The sequence below is a fragment of the Sarcophilus harrisii genome, chromosome 4, assembly GCF_902635505.1.
Source record: "Sarcophilus harrisii chromosome 4, mSarHar1.11, whole genome shotgun sequence".
Taxonomy (NCBI): domain Eukaryota; kingdom Metazoa; phylum Chordata; class Mammalia; order Dasyuromorphia; family Dasyuridae; genus Sarcophilus; species Sarcophilus harrisii.
Genome location: NC_045429.1, coordinates 348,721,313 through 348,739,905, shown reverse-complemented (window position 1 = coordinate 348,739,905; position 18,593 = coordinate 348,721,313). Strand labels below are relative to the sequence as shown.

The 18,593-nt window shown below is 39.5% G+C and overlaps 1 protein-coding gene across 8 annotated transcripts in view; it reads left to right on the top strand.

Moving 5' to 3' along the window:
* The first annotated feature begins 723 nt into the window (after window positions 1–723).
* CUEDC1 (CUE domain containing 1) overlaps window positions 724–18,593 on the top strand; it is a 121,556-nt gene continuing 103,686 nt past the window's right edge. For 3 of the 8 annotated variants that reach the window (XM_031966459.1, XM_031966456.1, XM_031966463.1), the window contains exon 1: window positions 1,033–1,328. The gene's annotated coding sequence lies outside the window, so the exon portion shown is untranslated. Of the gene's footprint in view, window positions 950–1,028; window positions 1,329–1,772; window positions 2,193–18,593 lie in introns of those variants that run through there. The other 5 variants (XM_031966457.1, XM_031966461.1, XM_031966460.1 and 2 more) reach the window with 5 other exon arrangements.

Sequence of the window (18,593 nt, the reverse complement as noted above, 5' to 3'; positions counted from 1 at the left end):
TTACTCCAAGTTCAGTGATTTAATATCTCCACCATCTACCAGCCTCCATGTTTTCTACATCATGATGCTTTTCAAATATTACCAAAGAAAATAGTGTAAAAAATATCAATTTGGAGTCCCCACTTAGAGATCACCCAATTATCAACCTCATTTTACAAATAAAGAAACAGACTCAGAGACTTGCCCAAGATCACCCAGCTAATAAATGGCAGAATCTGAATTCCAATCCATATCAGATTGACTTCAAACCCCACACTTTTGTGGGCCCTTTCCCCCTTCCCCATTATTCTGGTAATATGTAATATGAAAATGTGAGAAAGGGATAACAGATGTAGCCCTCGAGTGTCCACCCCATTGCTACCTGGTATAGTAAAATAAACAAAACAAAACCCAAAATTTGAAAAAGGTTTTCAGCTCATACTTTATGGGAAGAAACTGTTAAATCATACAGGATAACAAAGCATGGGGTGAGATGCCGTCTGCTCTCCTGGGAGTCAGCACCCAGTTCTGTGAATATCATCGATCCTTGAGGACTGAGGAGGGGGAGGGGGCAAAAAACCAAGTTTCTTCTTTCCTCAGGCCTTGCAGCTGGCTCCTACCTCCCATCTAGCGCCTTGGTCCCTCTTCCTCTAATTTCCCTTTCCTTTCTCAGTTCCCCTCCCTCTCTCCCTCATAGGGAATGGGGGAAGGGTATGATGCTTGGCTCTGTGCTTCCTCCCCCTCCATCCCCCAACATCCCCAGTTGAGGCTGACGTCCTAATCTTCCCAACCTCGGGCCAAAAAGACCTGGGAGGGGAGTGGGGGATAAAAGGTGGTGCTACCTAAGAGGAGAGACTCGCTGTGTGCCCCCTCCCACTGAAGGCGCCCCCTTCCCCCTCTCTGGTTGTGGAAGCCTTCTTTGGCTATTCCCTGCACTCCAATCTCACCCGAAAGGCCCGGGGAGGACAGGGTGAGCAGGGCCTGGGGGCGGGGGATCCCCTCTGCCCTGGCTGGCTCTCTCACCCTCCCCCCCATACCCCCGCCCGCCCCCAGCCCCGCTCCTCCCGCTCAGTTCCACTTGTGGTCTCCGCCGGCAGGGCAGGGACAGCTGCATTTCTCGCAGCGGGCCACTAGGAAGATTGCCGGCGCCTCTCATTCTCCTCCTTCTCCCGCCCCAGCCGGAGCCAGAGCCGGAGCCGGAGCCCGAGATTGCACCCCCTTCCCCAGGGCTGCGTCCCAACACCGTCACCCCACCTAGCCTGTGGCTTTCCAGGGCTATTAGAGGCGGGACTCACACTCCATCCAGGCTATAGGGAAGAGAGTGGAGGAGCGCCCCTCGCTTGTCTTGGGTAAGCACCCCCTCCTTTCCTCTTCCCCTCCCCGGGCTCGGCCCCTTCGTTGTCCTGGTTCCCCCTACCCCCTTTAATGCCCAACCTGGGGCCCGGCTCCAGCTTGGGAGCCGTGGGGCGCGGATGGAACGTGAAGGCGGCGCGGGGATGAACGTAGCGTCGCGAATTGACTGCCAGTTCCTGTGGCCGTGAAACGTTCCCGGGAGCTCGCGCTGCCGGGAGCCGCGTGCCGGCAGCCCCCTCCCAGCAGCTCCAAGCCCTTTCGCCTTGATCCCCTGTTGCTTGGTTCTAGCCATGAGTTGGGGGAAGGGTGTGTGGTGTGGTGTGGTGTGTGCGTGTGCGTGATGTGGGTTTGTGTGTATGTGGTGTGTGTGTGTGTGTGTGTGTGTGTGTGTGTGTGTGTGTTTGTATGACTGGGTGGACGGACATAAGGGTGGGAGGGTGGTCGTGCGCGGGCGGCGCCGGGAAAGGAATAGAGGCCTCTTTGGGGCCAGGGCAGTCTCCTCGTCCCCCTCGTCCCATGCCCCTTTCTGATCGTTTCTGGCTTTGTATGGACTCCCCGCACACACCCTCTTCCCTGGTCTCCTTAGGCCGGGGTCCAGTGTCTGGGCGCCGGCTCGGTTGACCTGTAGACAGGAGGGGATTGCGCCCTGGGGGTTGTCTCCCACATAAGGGAGGAGAGCGAAAGCTTCCTATCTCCCTTGCTGTAGGTCAGTTGAGCCCCTTCCCCCCACCCTTTCCCCAGGGAATCAAATCTCTCCCCAGCCTAAGAAGAGAAAGTTCAGAGCTTCTTCCTCCCCCATGCTCTTTCTCCTGTCTCAGCAGCCTCTCATTATTCATCCTTCTGTCTTACTGCTCCAGCACGTAAGTGATTTGATTTTATTCAGGATTTCTCCCCTTCCTTCTCAGTTTTCTCTCTTCTGCATTGTTGCTTTAAAACTCCTCTCCCCCTCCTCCCAACATTTCCCCCATCTTTTCCTTTTTATTAAGAAAAGAAGTCACAGAAAACAAGCACCCCAAATGGAAAGAGGTACAAAGGAATATGGGGGGAGTTTCCTGAGTGAGGTTTCAAAAGAGAAGGTAAGGAAAGATCAAGGGGAAAAAATGAATGTCTTGAGTTTCAGGATGAGAAGTATCTGATATGGAATTTGAATCCAGGATCCTCTCTGAAACATTGATGACAGGTTGAGTCATAGAAGATCCATTGGTTGCTACCTGTTTTAGCTCTTCAAACTCTGGGAACCAATGAAAGCAAAATCGGTGGTATCTGAATGGACATCATGCTTTCCTTGCCTAGCTGCTTTCCCTGGAGACGAGGCAACATTCACCAGATTTGGTGGCCCATTCTCATCCTTTTCAGACAAACATCATACTTTCTCCCCAAGATGGAATTTGTCAGGAGGCTGGAGAGTTGTTTTGCCCACTAAATAGTCTCAGCCTTTCCCCCCATGAAAGGAGAAGATCAGTGTTTGGTCTTCCATGTTGTCATGGGATTTTCCTAAGGGAAATCCTGGCCTGTTTTTGTTTTGTTTGGGCCACAGGTCCAAGGTGAAGGTACTCTGGAAGAACCCAGCTCCCTAGCCTTTCTAGTAGGAAGTAGATTGTGGAGGTGGGAGTGAAAGGAGATCTGTGAAGGGTTCTGCTTTTTGCTGAGCAGGACAGCATGAGTATATGATTTGCAGCTGGGATTATTGAGATGAAACTAGGGGAACTTATTGGCCATTTATTTGGTGGGTTGTGAAAGGTTGCAGGTGAATACTCAAAGGAAGCTGTTATTAGACTCTAGGCTGTCAGAGATGGTTAAGGCTACTTGGAGACAAGAGAAATGGCAAATTACACTGGATTACCTTCTAGATTTTGTGGTTCAGCTCAGTTCCTTGAAGGCAAACCTGTCAAAGAATTTTCCTTTTGTCTCACACAAGACATCTGTGTGTATGTGTTTGTGTGTATGCAAGTGTTTCTTATGATCATCTTTCTTCTCAACACCCAGCTTCTGGTAATATACTGAAGAGGACTGGGAAGACAAGGGAATACTGGACTTCTAAGTCAAATTCCTTGCCCTGGAAGTATCTTCTATAGCCATGGACAGATGGCACCCTTCTCTGTATACAGTGACTTCCATGTGTCTTCACTGGGGTGGCTGTGGACACTCAAAAGGCTGCTAAAATATTGGAAAGGGGGTGGTTGAGTAGATACTTTCCCATCTGTCGCTGACTGTCCAAGGGAGTCAGTTCTATCCCCTTTCAGAGTTTCATTTTCCTCTTGTGGGAAATTGTGGTGAGGTCATTTCAGGGAGGAGGAAGGTAGGTGATGACATCGAATAATGTGTGCAAACGATTGGCAGGAAGCTTGTGAGAAAAAAAGGAGTCTGTGAACAGGGTTTGCCTGGAAGCAAGTGCTACTTGGGATAGAGACTGGAGCAAAAGGAAGTTCCACATGGAGATTTAGTGTCTTCTGGGATGAGTGAGGTATGAGATAAAGGGCCTTCAGCACACTGATTAGCCTGAAGAATGAGTGATCTGTTCTCTTCAGTTATCTGTACCTCATGTACTCAGAGGCACACTCAATGGACAGCTGAACCTATGTTTGGCTAGATTGCTGTTTTGGAATTTGACTTCCTGGAAGCAACAGTGTATCCCATAAGAGCCTTTGTTTAAGACATCTGTCTGTGAGTTGCTGCCCAGGTACTGAGGGCCTCTCCCCATCCCCCACATTCCCCTAGGATGATTTTGGGTCATTTGGTCTTTGTAGCTAGTTCAATACTGTGCTTATAGTAAAAGTTCCTGTTTGCTCATTCAGGGTCCCTGGTAATCTTCCATTTTTGGTCTTTAAAAAATTTTTTTGGACAGTGACAAAATCATGGAAGGATGTGGAATGGGGCCTTGAAGGGAGGAAACTGGGAGATAAGCTCGCATGCTTGCCAGTGACTTGAAGATGACTGAAATTCCCTAAATCTCCACCCTTCTCATACCTCAACTCCAATGAGGAAATCAGAACCAAACTAGCTATTTCATGAAGATCATGGGTCAGCTTGTGAGCAAGGAAACTCAAAAGGAGATATCCAAAAGTCAAACACTTCTCTATGTCTGCAAAATGAATCTAAACTTTGAACATAGGGACTACGTTGTTTGTTTTGTCTTTTCATCCTTAGTACCCAGAAGAGTGCCTTGCACAGAATAGGCAAAAAATCAGGTTTGTTGAATTGAATCCCACTTTCTTCCTTAACATAATGAAAACTTCAATTTCCCTTCCCTTAGGGACCTTGCCCCTCTGTGATTGTCTCCATAGATGGGAAGCTACACCACAGCAGGGAGAAACCCACTGCTTTTACTTTGTCACCAAATCCTATTCACACTTGCTAGGAAATTTCTCCCTTGGTCATGTTGCAATGACAACTTAAAAGTCCTGTCAAACTCCCAGTTCTCCTTTCCCCAGAGGGTTTTGGTGATATCTTCTTATCTTTCATAATGTTGTTTTCTTGCCGTTTTTTTTTTTCTTTTGGTTCTTCCAAAACATCCTATTCTATGCCCTTTCTTCACCCCCTGCAGTGAATTACACACCATTGACCTTTCAACTAGACACCTAGTTCACTTAAAGCACATATGTCCTCAAGTACTGACCCCAGACATGCAGTGCCCTTTTCCATTCTCATGGCCAAGGCACAGACTCCCCTGGGGACATTGCTAACTTTTCTACAAGTATGATTCTGCCACATTCTATTTCTTTGCAGAACACCGCCCCCTTTTTTCTTCTGCCACAAAATCAATATCTGACTGACTGTTTCCTTCCCCTTTTCAGACCATCCTCTTCTGTTGTTCTCTATAGACATTTGGAGATGTTAATAGAGAAAAGGGAAAGTCCTCTCTTGTATCTTCCCTCACACCAACACTTCCCATTTCCAGCTTCTAGAATAAGCTCTAAGGGAAAAAAGAGGGGCTAGCCACACTAAATCACTGCCAACTACTTCTAGTCTCTTTTTGGCTACCTCTGTCCACAACACTATATAGTCTAAGATATGTAGCCGGTTTCACAGATATTCTGGATCCCCCTCTCCCCCCAGTTAGATTTTCAATTTCAGTCACAAGACCCTCAGTTAAATTGAGCCCAGATAATTAAATAGCATATACAGAGTAAATACAAGAAAATTTCAGGAGACAGAGTACTGACAAGCTGGAGAGATCAGGAAAGGCCTTATGTAGGAGCTGGCACTTTGAAGAAATCTTTAGGTTAAAAAACGTATACCAGTCCTTGGGAACTAACTAGGCAGGGACATGGAGCCTGTTGTAAACTTGCAGAGCAACTAGTAAGTAGGCCAGTTTGTGTGGAATATAGAGTGCATAAAGAGGAGTAATTAGAACTAAGATTGGAAAGATTGAATTCATTCATTTATTCATGGAAAGATGGGTGGGAGCCAGATTGTGGAGGGCTTTAAATGCCAGGCTGAGAATCTTGCATTTTATCTTAGAAGAAACAGTTAGCAAACATATATTAAGCTACTTCTTTGTGCCAGGAACAAGAGCTGGGGAATATAAAGAAAGGCAAAAAATGATCCCTGATCTCAAGGGCCTTATAGGATTTTGGAGGGGTAAAGGGAGGGAGGGAGGTGGGGGAGGAAGAGAAAGAAGGAAGAGAGGGGAGAGGAAAGAGAGAAGAAGAGGAGGAGAGAGAAACAGACAGAAAGAGAAGGAAGGGAGACAAGGAAAACAAAAAAGAGAGAAAAAGAAAGGGGGTAAAGAAGGAAGAAGAGAGAGGGAGAGAGAAAAGGAGGGAGGAGAAGGGAGAAAAGAGTGAAGGACAAATTTGAATTTTAGCAATTACAATTTGACCTCCATAGAAGGTGAATTAGAGAGAGAGGAGTATGAAAGCAGGGAGAGCCAATTAAGAGGTTTATATGCGTGCAAGAAAGAGCAAGAAGGGACCAGGTTTGCTTGATTTTTTAAATCTCATGACTCTTTTGTTGCACTGGGGTGTGAAGTGGAAGTGTGGTTACTTGCTTGATATACTTTGTGGTTTTTCGTAGATCTAGCAATGTTGCAGCCTCATGTAGCTTAGCCTGCATTCTGAACTGCTGAAGAAGGCAGAAAAGTTTGAGAAGGACTTTCATATGGAAGGAGTGGACTTCTTGGTGTTTTCCTTCCCTCCTGAGGAATGTATCAAGTTGCTGGGGAAGGAGTTTAAATTTAGGTTAGCTATAACGAAGAACTTCTAAAGCAAGGTATGAAGTTATCACAACAGGTGATTTATGTGAGCGTGTGACATGTGGCTCGGAAGGACTTTGGAAAAGAGGAGATTGGTAGAAGAGATTTTCCTCTGCTTTAAGGAAGGTGATTTCTTCTGGAAATAGAGAAATGGATCAGCTCTAGTTCATTTACAGGACACTGAGAGAGGAATCAGAGTATTTTAGAGCTGGGAAGGGTTTCATATAGTCCAGTTCTCTCATCTGACAAGAAGAAAAAGGAAACATGGAAAGGGAAGTCACTTGACCTCGCCTAATGAGTGGATATTTTTCAGACCTGAGCACAAGATTCCAGATTTTCTGTTCAATGCTCATTCCTCCAGAGCAGGGTAGTTAGATGTGAGTCCATGGACCCTTGATATATTTAGCAAAACTTGCTGATGACAGAAGATAGACAAGAACATTCTGTCAGTGCCTTAAATTTCCTAGTGAAGAGACCCACAAGGAAACTGGAAAATGGTTACTGACGATGTGTTATGAGTGGTGAAATAGTTTTTCTAATTTTCATGGAGAAGAAATAACAGAACTTCCTAATTCTTTCTTCTTGAACTTAATTGTATTATATACATTTGGATAAGGGGTGAAGAAACAAATTGACGTTCCTGATTTTTTGCTCAGGCTAATAATAATACCAATTTACCCTACCTGAGTAGCTGTGTGTGAGGAGTGAGAGGAAACTCCAAAATCTATTGAAGGCTGTTAGGAAAGTAGCTCATTATTTAACAAATGAACCCTGAATAACCCACGAAGTTTATTATTTGTTCATGGGTCATTAGGAGTGTTGATTGTATGTTCATCCATCCCAATTCTTTGTTCTATTATTGGCCTTTTGGTCTCAAGAAGCAACATAAAGGATTTTTTTCAGGCTCATAAAAAATATGCAGAAATAACTAGCTCTACACTGAACCCACTAACATGGCCATTGTGAGCACAGAAAGAAAAAAATACATCCTATTCTTAAATGGAGAAGCTGATTAAAACTGAGCCAAATATGAACTGATGTTGATAATGAGTTGAAAACACAGGGCAGTGAACTTGGAGACCCAGGGTGAAACTCAATTGGCTGGTGGAGAAATATGGAGAAACCACATCAGGGTTAAGCAAAAGGGCAACCAGAGGACAAGACTTCCTCTTTTCCTTTCTCTTCTCCAGCCCTGTCATCCCCAGTTCATTTGAAAATCATCTTCTTGTCATAAGATACTTACTAAGACAGTTGCTGCCACCTTTACCACTTCCAACTCCCCCTTTGGGGTTCATTTGCTTTCATCCATAGCTATGAGCTGAGTTGGAACTCACAGAAATGAGGGGAAGCCTCACTTCCAACAAAGACAGTTGTGGGGAGGTGATAAACTCTCAAAAGAGTTTGCTTTTTCTCTTTAATGAAATTGACATTGATTTCAATTCAGGCTATGCCAGGAGAGGAGAGAGGAATTGAGGCAAGGAGATGGGGAAAAGGGAGAATTTTCTTAACTACTGGCTTCATTTGCTGAAAGGGGAGGAGAAAGTAAAGGGAGGGAGTTGAGGGGAACTTTTGTGATAAGAGGAACTGAGAAGGGATGAATAGAGAGAACTGGTCTTTGGGAAAAAACTGGATTGGGCAGCTAAGTGATACTGTATTATTGAGTCAGGAACATATAAATTCAAATCCTATCTTAGATACTTAGCTCTACGATTCTGGGTAAATCATTTTCTTATCTATCTGAACTTCAGGCTTCTTATTTGTAAAATTTGTGCTCCCAGGGTTGTGTGAGAATCAAATGACATAAATATGTAGAAAGCACTTTGTAAACCTTTAAGTGACATATAAATGCTTATTTTGTTATTATTGTTATTATTATTACCATTCCTTGGAGATGAGGATGAAAGTTTTATATGAAAAAGCAATAAATGTGTGTGTTTTTCTGGAGGACTGCCAAAAAAAAAAAAAAAAAAAAAGACTGTTCGTCATCTCTTTCTTAAACAAAACTCATTTGTAATGAGCCAGTGGAGGTCACATGGGATTAAAAAAAAAAACCATTAGGTTACCTAGGTGATAGGGATTTTTCAGCACAGGAAATTTGCCTGTATGAGACAATGAGGACTAGAGTGAGGTAAAATGGCATCATCTGTGTTATCAGTTTTCTTTTCATCATCAAGGTATTTTATTTGCAAGTAACTATTTGCAGAAATGATTTGAAGGAAGCCCAGCTGATGATTGGCTCATAAAATACTATCTACTAGTTAAGAAAACCTTTGGTATGGGGAAAGTATGCTGGTTTGGACATTGTGAGGGCTGGGTTATGGCCTTTCACTAACATAACCTGTTACCCTCTAGTTTGTAGCATACTTATTTGGATTAATTTTATTGGGGATTAAATCACTTGCTCTGACAAAGGGTTCAAGTTAAGTGTGAGTTTTGAACTTGGCTGTTCTTGACTTCGGTCCTAGAACACTATCCACTATACCACATTGTTACTTGCCTTGAGTGATGCAGGTGAACATGCATGTTCACAACATCATAGCTCTAGAAGTGAAAGAGACCTATTTTTTAATTTAAATTAATATTGTTGTATATTTGAAAGGATATAGGAGATTTGAAGTTTCATGTACAACTATCTTTTCATTGTAGTATGTTATGGAAATGCTTGTTTTATTCCACAAATTTAAAATATATCTACATACATATATAGATATTTTAAAAACTAAGAAAAAGAAAGAGATTTTAAGAGGTTATCTAGTCCATCTTTCTTTTTTTCACAGATAAGGAAATTTAAATGACTTGCCCAGAATCACATAGTATGTGGCAGAACAGAGATCTGAATTAATCTCTTTTGACTCTACATTTAACACTTTTCCTACTGCTTTCTGATAAATGTGTGGTGAGCTGAATTGGAACAAACTTAAGATGTAGGTCTAATCATTCTAGATTTTGCAATCTAATCGAAGAAACTAGCCAGATGTACCATGCCCAGAAAGTGTCACAAGATGACATAACTGTAATTTTTGATAACTAATTTTTAAAAGATCAAAACAAGATGAGTCACATCCTTAAGTAATAAAATGATAAGGTCATCTAAGAAAAACTCACTAAAAAGTTTATGAAAATTACTTTTCAGTTTTAGGTTGCACTTAGTTCTATAAAATAAAGGGTTTGAACAAGATCAGAGGTTATTAACATCAAATCCACAGAGAGCTCAGTGATGAACTTAGTTACATTTTTATTTCAAAGTTATTGGTTTCCTTGGTAATCTTATGTATTTTATTTTATGTATTTAAATACACTATTCTTTGAAGGAATTCATAGGCTTCACCAGACTGATAAAGGGGCCTATATCACCGAAAAAGTTGAGTCTCACACACTAAGGGTACTTTCTAATTCTCATAACTTTTAATAGATAAGTCACAGACTGGTCTACAGAATCCCAAAGTTGGATGTAATTCTCTATCTAGTACAACCTATGCCTTTAAAAAAATTACCTCTATAACATATCTTACAAGTACTTTCCAACTTTGATGGGAATTTACTATTTACTACTTACTAGGACAATTCATTCCACTCTGGATAGCTATAATTAACCTAGACAAATCATTTCACTGCTATGTACTCAGTTTCCTCAACTGTAAAATGGAGATAATAACACTCAGTTCCCAGCATTCTTCCCAGCATTGTCATGAGGACCAAATAAGACATTTGTAAATCACTTAGCACATTTCTTGGCACATAGTAGGTGCCTCAGAAATGCTTCTTTTCTTCCTTTCTATAATTGTTAGGAAGTTTTTCTTTCTATCAATCCCAAATTTAACTCTATAACTTTGACATATTGCTCCTAGTTTTGCCCATTGGGGTCAAGTATACCACATCCAACCTTTTTCTGTGTTACAGCCCTTCAGAGACATGAAGTTAGCCCTTGTATTTCCCCAGATTATGAACTCCTTGAGAACAGGGTACTGCCTTTGGCCTTTCTTTGTATGCCTAGAGGTTAACACAGTGCCTGGCCTCCAATAGCCACCTAACAAATGCTTCTTGATTTTGCTAAGTTTCTTGTACTCCAGTTAAACATCTGAAATTCTTTCAGCCAATCTTTACATGCCTTAAACTTAAGAACTTTAACCATTTTTTCCCTTTTCTGGACAGTTGTCAATTTCTAATTGTCCTTGTTAAGATGTGGCACTTGAAAGTGGCCTCAGCAATAAGAGTTGAGAAAGAGATTAAAGGAATTAGAGTAGGTAATGAGGAAACCAAATTATCACTCTTTGCTGATGATATGATGGTATACTTAGAAAATCCCAGAGATTCTACTAAAAAGCTATTATAAATAATTCACAACTTTAGCAAAGTTACAGGATACAAAATACATAAATCCTCAGCATTTTTATACATCACCAACAAAATCCTACTATAAGAGATACAAAGAAAAATTCCATTCAAAATAACTGTTGATAACATAAAATATTTGGGAATCTGTCTACCAAAGGAAAGTCAGGAATTATATGGGCAAAATTACAAAACACTTTCCATACAAATGAAGTCAGATTTAAATAATTGGAAAAATATTAAGTGCTCTTGGATAGGCTGAACGAATATAATAAAGATGATAGTACTCCCTAAACTAATATATTTATTTAGTGCTATACCAATCAGATTCCCAAGAAACTATTTTAATGACCTAGAAAAAAAATAATAAAATTCATATGGAAGAACAAAAGGTCGAGAATTTCAAGGGAATTAATGAAAAAAAAATCAAATGAAGGTGGCCTAGCTGTACCTGACCTAAAACTATATTATAAAGCAGCAGTCACCAAAACCATTTGGTATTGGCTAAGAAATAGATTAGTTGATCAGTGGAATAGGTTAGGTTCACAGGACAAAATAATCAATAACTATAGCAATCTAGTGTTTGACAAACCCAAAGATCCCAACTTTTGGGATAAGAATTCACTATTTGACAAAAACTTCTGGGAAAACTGGAAATTAGTATGGCAGAAATTAGGCATAGACCCATACTTAACACTGTATACCAAGATAAAATCAAAATGGGTCCATGATTTAGGCATAAAGAATGAGATTATAAATAAATTAGAGGAACATAGGATAGTTTACCTCTCAGAATTGTGGAGGAGGAAGGAATTTGTGACCAAAGAAGAACTAGAGATCATTATTGATCACAAAATAGAAAATTTTGATTATATCAAATTAAAAAGCCTTTGTACAAACAAAACTAATGCAAACAAGATTAGAAAGGAACCAACAAACTGGGAAAACATTTTTACAGTTAAAGGTCCTGATAAAGACCTCATTTCCAAAATATATAGAGAATTAACTCTATAAGAAATCAAACCATTCTCCAATTGATAAATGGTCAAAGAATATGAACAGACAATTTTTAGATGATGAAATTGAAACTTTCTACTCATATGAAAGGGTGTTCCAAATCACTATTGATCAGAGAAATTCAAATTAAATCAACTCCGAGATACTATTACACATTTGTCAAATTGGCTAAGATGACAGGAAAAAATAATGATGAATGTTGGAGGGGATGCAGGAAAACTGGGACACTGATGCATTGTTGGTGGAGTTGTGAATGAATCCAACTATTCTGGAGAGCAATCTGGAATTATGCCCAAAAAGTTATTAAACTGTGCATACCCTTTGATCCAACAGTGTTACTATGGGGCTTATATCCCAAAGAGATACTAAAGAAGGGAAAGGGACCTGTATGTGCCAAAATGTTTGTGGCAGCCCTTTTTATAGTGGCTAGAAACTGGAAAATAAATGGATGTCCATCAATTGGAGAATAGTTGGGTAAATTGTGGTATATGAATGTTCTGGAATATCATTGTTCTGTAAGAAATAACCAGGAGGATGAATACAGAGAGACTTACATGGACTGATGCTAAGTGAAATGAGCAAAACCAGGAGATCATTATACATTTCAACAACAATACTGTATGAGGATGTACTCTGATGGAAGTGGATATCTTTGACAAAGAGAAGATCTAATTCAATTCCAATTGATCAATGATGGACAGAATCAGCTACACCCAGAGAAGGAACACTGGGAAATGAATGTGGACTATTTGCATTTTTGTTTTTCTTCTCGGGTTATTTTTACTTTCTGAATCCAATTCTTCCTGTGCAACAAGAGAAATGTTCAATTCTGCACACATATATTCTATCAAGGATATACTATAACATATTTAACATGTATAATACTGCCTGCCACCTAGGGGAGAGGGGTGAAGGGAAACATTGGAACAGAAATGAGTTCAAGGGATAATGTAAAAAAATTACTCATTATTTTGTCAATAAAAACTTATAAAAAAGTGGCCTCTGTACTCCAATTGTGGTCTGACCAGGACCCCCTACAGTGGAGTGCACCTCTAGATCACTTAAGGTTTGTTGGTAATTTCATCCCATTTTTGGCCTCATCTTGCCATTTTAGTTCTATAAAACTCCCAGATCTTTTCTTCTGTAGTTCTTTTCCAATCTTCCTTACTCTTTTAGATGAAGAAACTGATGCACATAAGGTGAATACTCGAGATAGATTTTAGCAAGCATTTGATGGAGTCTCTCATGTTATTCATTTGGGAAAGATGAAAAGATGTGGGCAAGACAAATTACAAATATATGGGACTTGGTTGAATGGCTAAACCCAGAGATCTATGTCAATTTGGAAAGAAGTCTCTGGTAAAGAGTGTCAGGGATTTGTATTTTGCCCCTGTACTGGTTGGCATTCCTGTCAATGTCTTCAAAAAAGTATAAATGATAGACATGGCAAATGTGCAGATAGCACATAGTTGAGAAAGATAGCTAAAACACTAGATGTTGAGATTGGGATTCAAAAATATTTTGACAAGCTGGAATATTAAGTCAAAACACTCAAGATGAACTATAATAATAATAAATGTAAATTCTTAGATTTGGGTTCAAAAATAAGTTTTGCTATTTTGATATAAAACGGCAATTATAATAGAATCTACTTCCCCAGGTTGTTGTGATGATCAAATGGGATGATACCTATAAAGTGCTCAGTACGGTATCTGCCACATAATATGCCTAATAATTTCCTCTTTCCATCCTATCTTCTTTATCTGACTTAGCAGCATTCTCTCAGTTCTTAAAAGGCAGTGAGGGTAGTCAGTTTGGAGATAATTTAGGTGTTTTACAAGGTGTCTTCATTTTAGGCAACAGGAGGTATTGGGAAATGAGATGACATTTGAACTGGTAGCTAATCATGGTTTATTTTTAGGCAGAATATCTAGGGTAAATGTTTTATAAATGTTTTCTTGCATTTTCACAAAACAAATAATACAGGCATTTATTATATTATTGTTTAATCATTTTAGTCATGTTAAATTCTTTGGGACCCCATTTGGGGTTTTCTTGGCAAAGATGCTGGAGTGATTTTCCATTTCCTTCTCCAACTCATTTTACAGATAAGGTAACTGAGGCAAACAGGGTTAAGTGACTTGCCCAGGGTCATACCAGAGGCCAAATCTGAACTTATAAAAGAGTCTTCCTAATCCTAAATATATTGTTTAGAGAACAATAAATGCATTTACTGAATATAATATCAAATATATAGTCACTTTCTATATAAGGCATCTCATTATTTCCTCCTCCCCACTGTCTTGTATTTATGCATTTATTTTATATATCTTATATATGTATGTCTTTTGTAAGAGAATATAAACTCTCGATAGGCAGAGATTGTTTCAGTCTTTGTCTCTGTGTTCTAGCACTTAACTTATTGTCTGGAATATTGTAGGTGCTTGATTGCATGCTTGATCTAGACATAGAAAGATTGACTGGTAAAGCTGGAGAGGAGTTTAAAGGTCATCTGTTTCAACCTTTTCATTTTACAGATGAGAAAACTTAAGTGATTTTTGCAAGATCTTCAAGCTAGTTAGTGACATACTAGGGCTCAGAATTTAGATTACTTACATTTCTAATTTATTGTTCTTCATATCACACCATAAGAAGAGAATAGCTGAAATTTATACAGCATTTTAAGTTGTACAGTGATTTATCTGATTGTATCTTCATGACCACCTTGGGAAGTTGGTGCTATTATTATCTTTATTTGAAAGACAAGGAAACTGAGACTTAGAGAGGCCAAGGTCATGCAACTAGTAATTGTTTGAGGTAGGATTCGAACTCAGATCTTCTTGCTTCCAAGTTCAGCACTTTTTCTACAGTATACTACCTAGTTGATATTACTATACATACTTTCAGGATTCTCAAATTCATCATCTAGTATCCAATTCTAGTATCCAATCAACCAATTTTTCCTTAAGTTCCTACTTTGAACATATCACTGTGTTAGGGTCATTTATCTGGTAATGAGCATCTCTGAACTTACTTGGTTCAGATGGATTTCATTGCTGAAAAGTTACTAGTGATAGCACTTTCAGGTGAAACCTGCCAGGGGTCACACTGAGCTGTCATCATTTTTCAGAACTCAGGCTCACTCCCATCTCATGATAGTCATTGGAGGAGGACTTTAATAGAGATTTTTCCTCCCTTTCCTATCACGGTCGTAAAGTACTTTGGAAGGTGTTTCAGAGTTCATAAAGCAATTCTCCATCACTACCCAAAACAAAACAGGAATAAATGACCTTTGCCTACAATAAATCAGTCAACATTTATTAAGCATAACCATTTTGTACCAGGTATTGTGCTAAATGATGGAGATAGAAAAAGATGCAAAAGACAGTTCCTACTCTCAAGGAACTTACAGTTTAATGGGAGAGACAACATGCAAACAAATATAGTTAAAAAGCAAGCCATAAACAGGATGAGTAGGGAATAGAAGAAAAAAAAAACCTGGATTTAAGAAGACTTGTGGAAGGCTTCCTGTAGAAAATGGGATTTTAAAAAATTTTATTTTAATAGAATATTATTTTTCCAGTCATATGTAAAGATGGTTTTCAACATTCATTTTTTTTGGGTGAGATCTGGGGTTCCAAATGTTTTTTCTCCCTCCTTTATCTCCCCATCCACCTCCACAGTAGTAAACAATCTTATTTGGTTATATGTGTACATTCATTTTAAACATTTCTATATAAGTCATGTTGGGAAAGAAAAATCACAACAAAAGGGGAAAACCATGAGAAAGAAAAAAAAAACAAAAGGGAAAAAAGGTGAAAATAGTATGATTTGATCTGCCTTCAGTCTCCATAGTTCTCTCTCTGGATAGGGATGGTTTTTTTCCATCCAAAGTTTATTGGAATTGTCTTGGATCACTGAATTGCTGAGAAGGACTAAATCTGTCAGAGTTGAATATCACACAATGCTGTTGTGCACAATGTTTTCCTAGTTCTACTTATTTCACTTAGCATCAATTCATGTAAATCTCTCCAGAGAAGGTAGGATTTTAATTGGAACTTAAAGAAGCCAGAGAGTTTAGTTGTCAGAATGGAGGAGGGAGAGCATTCCAGGCAAGGGGGGCAGCCAGAAAGAATGCACAGAACTAAGAGATAGTTTGTCCTTGGACTTATCTGTAGAATTACAAAGAGGCCAGTGTCACTGAATCAAAGAATACATATCAGAAAGTAAGGTGTAAGAAGACTGGAAAGTGGAAGAGGGCTAAGTTGTGGAGGACTTTGAACACCAAACTGAGCATTTTGTATTTGCTTCTATAGTCAATAGGAAGCCACTGGAGTTTATTGAATGGGGAGGTGACGGGATCAGACTTGTGCTTTAAGCAGATCACTTTGGTGGCTGAATGGAGACTGGATTGGAGTGTGGAGAGACTTGAGGCAGGCTGACCCACCCGAAGGGCATAATAGGAATCTTGGTAGTTAGAATCTTTTCAGTAGTACTTTATAAGACAAATAATTTGTCTCCATAAACAATTACTTTGTTGTATCTGGATGTTCTTTAACAGTCTAAATGTTTACATTTTGTGATACTTTTGATGGTGTTGATGAATATTTGATATAAGGAGCATTTTGCTTTAATCTTTTTCAGTTTGAAAGTATCTTTTTCAGAGAGTCACAGTAGCAAAAACAGACATTTGGGTGTAATGAAAACATTTTTACAAATGTTTCCACAGTCTGGCTACTGATTATCAAGGCTGAAGATAGTTCAGACATTTACAAAAAAAAAAAAAAAAGTTCTTGGCTGAATTCCACATGTAGTCAGTTAGGACATGCTTGTGGAAACATATTTCAGAACATTTGCACTGATTGACCCTCTTCAAATGTGTGACGGCAGAGGTAGAGCCATGAAAAACAGCTTTCAAGTCTATAAGCACTTTGTTGTTCAGTCATGTCTAACTCATTGTGACCCTATTTGGGGTTTTCTTGGCAAAGTTACTGGAGTGATTTGTCATTTCCTTCTCTAGCTCCTTTTTATAGAGGAGGAAACTGAGGTAAACAGGGCTTAAGTGATTTGCCTAGAATCACATAGCTAGTTAAGAGTCTGAGGTCACATTTGAACTCAGGAAGAGTTTTCCTCACTCTAGATACAGTGCTCTATCCACAGTGCCATTTACAAACATTTACTTAACACTTATTACATTATATACATAACCCTATATAAGGATAAAGAAGGAAAGTATGGAACACAGTCCTTACCTTCAAGGTATTTATGCCAAATAATTTGAGGTGAGAGAACTAGCATGTGGGCAGATTAGGAAAGATTGAAGGAGGTGGCCTTTGAAGGATTCTGATCAACAGTGCTGAGGTACATTTCAGGTATAGGGTTTTGCAAATGGAATAGGGAATTCATGGAGTAGTTTCTAATTGGTTTTGCTGGAAAGCAGAGTGTGGAGCTGAGGAGTTCACACTTTATCTGTGAAGCAATAGAGAGCTTCTGAAGTGTGTGTGTGTGTGTGTGTGTGTGTGTGCTCGCGTGCACGTGTGATGGAGATATTTTTTAGTTTGTGTGTACAGGGTGAATTGGAAAGGGGAGAGATTAGAAGTAAGAAGACCAGTTACCATGTTAGAACAGGTGAGAAGAAGTGAAAGGGGAATAGAAAGAAAAGAGAGATACAAGAGTTAGAATCAACTTACAGTTTTTAGGAAACTTTTAGGGCTTTTCTTAGCCTATCATTGGTTTTTTTTTTTTTTTAAACTTTCTGACTTTCTCCAAGTCTCTTAGAATTGTTATTTTAGATCTATTTGACAAGGTATAGTGAAATAAAATGAATTTTGAGAATCCCATACCACTTGCTTGAGACAAATGAAGGGTTCCCCAGGATATTATAAAATTAGAGCTAGGAGTCAGTGTGCCGGTGTATTTTGGGGAATGTTTAGTGTGTATATGTGATATTTTGTTTTTGATTTTTGCTAGAAACTCTTTATCTTGTTTAGCTTTCCCAAAGACTGGTGGAAGGATAATGAACTTTGGAAGTAGTTTAAGTGTGAATAACATTTAAATATAGAAAGAAATTGGAGGTGGGTGATAGGAACATAAAGATTATTTTATGGAATGATAGGAGGGAAAATAGCCATTTTTTCCAACTGGGACTAAGTAGATGACAGTGAAATAGAAAGAACTTATGTTAGTGCCTGGAAGTAAGAGATGTATTTCCCTTTTCTCTACTTGTACAAGACCCAGTCTTTAAACTTTCAATGAGCACTTTCCTGTTTTAGTTTTAGTACACATAAGGAATTGCCAAGTGAAGCAACATCTTGAGCCAAGAAATGAAAAGGTGTATGAAATACTTATAATTTAAGTAAATTAAAAAAAATTCTCTCACATCAAGTAGAGAGGGAGATAAGAAGGAATGTAATGTGAAGCTGTTTCTATTTGACTAGGAAAAGCTTATATGCCTTAATGTCTCCCTCGGTCCTTCTGAGTTGTCTGACTTCGTAAGAGGATGATTCATTATGTTAGTTTTCACTTTGTAGAGTGAGAGAGTGAGCTGGAATTAAACTGAGGCCAGACCTTTTAAGGCTTAACCTCTAGTGTTAGAGATACCAGGTTCCCAAGGTCTAAAGTTCTCATTATTTCTTCTAAGGATAAGATACTTCCAGACACTTTAGTTAAGTGGCTCCTGCTTTTTCTTTGAGCCCCTAAACTGAGCTCAAAGTGGCCT